The following is a 674-nucleotide window of genomic DNA, read 5'->3' on the forward strand; positions in this document are numbered from 1 at the left end:
GCCTGCAAGGAGACAGAGTCTGTGTACTCATGGCCACGTCACCTGGCAGGTCCCCCAGACTGCCCTGCTATCAGTCAGTGTGGTGTGTGGCTGGTTTCTGAGGCTGCTGCCCAGGGTTACCAAAACCTCCCCGCTGCTGATGCGGGAGGGTGCAGCCTGCTGCTCTTGCAGGGAGTGGGTGAGGGCACTGGAGGAAAAACTTTTCTCTTGTGTCTGCTTCCCTCTGGGCTGCGGGGGCCTGAGCTGTCCCAGCCGGGATGTGCTTCCCCAGCTCCAGCAGCTGTGGTTGCCCCAACTGCTGTCTGTGTCTCTGGGCTGGCCTGGCTCCTTCTGCCTTGATGCTGGCACCAGGCAGACCTGTTTTCCCTGCCAGTGCTGCTCCCAGCACAGGTCTGTCTGGAAGGGGACGCTGCACTGCCAGGCCTCCGGCCTCGCTTCCCCACTGTCCCTGCCCAGCTGGGTCTTGCTCTACAGGACTGGCTCCACGGAGCACAGAGCTCTGTGCTGCCAGAGCTCCCGACAAGCCTCTTTCGGGCTCATATCCAAGGACATGTTGGCAGTCGTGTGCCTTCACATGGAGCTGGTGAAGGGATTGCCTTCCTGCCTGCTCAGGGAAAGCAGCTCCTCTGTGTGATCTGGGGGTGGATGAAGTGCTCTTGTTCCCTCAAACCCTT

Source organism: Antrostomus carolinensis, unplaced genomic scaffold (assembly GCF_000700745.2).
Source record: "Antrostomus carolinensis isolate BGI_N321 unplaced genomic scaffold, ASM70074v2 scaffold36598, whole genome shotgun sequence".
Classification (NCBI taxonomy): Eukaryota; Metazoa; Chordata; class Aves; order Caprimulgiformes; family Caprimulgidae; genus Antrostomus; species Antrostomus carolinensis.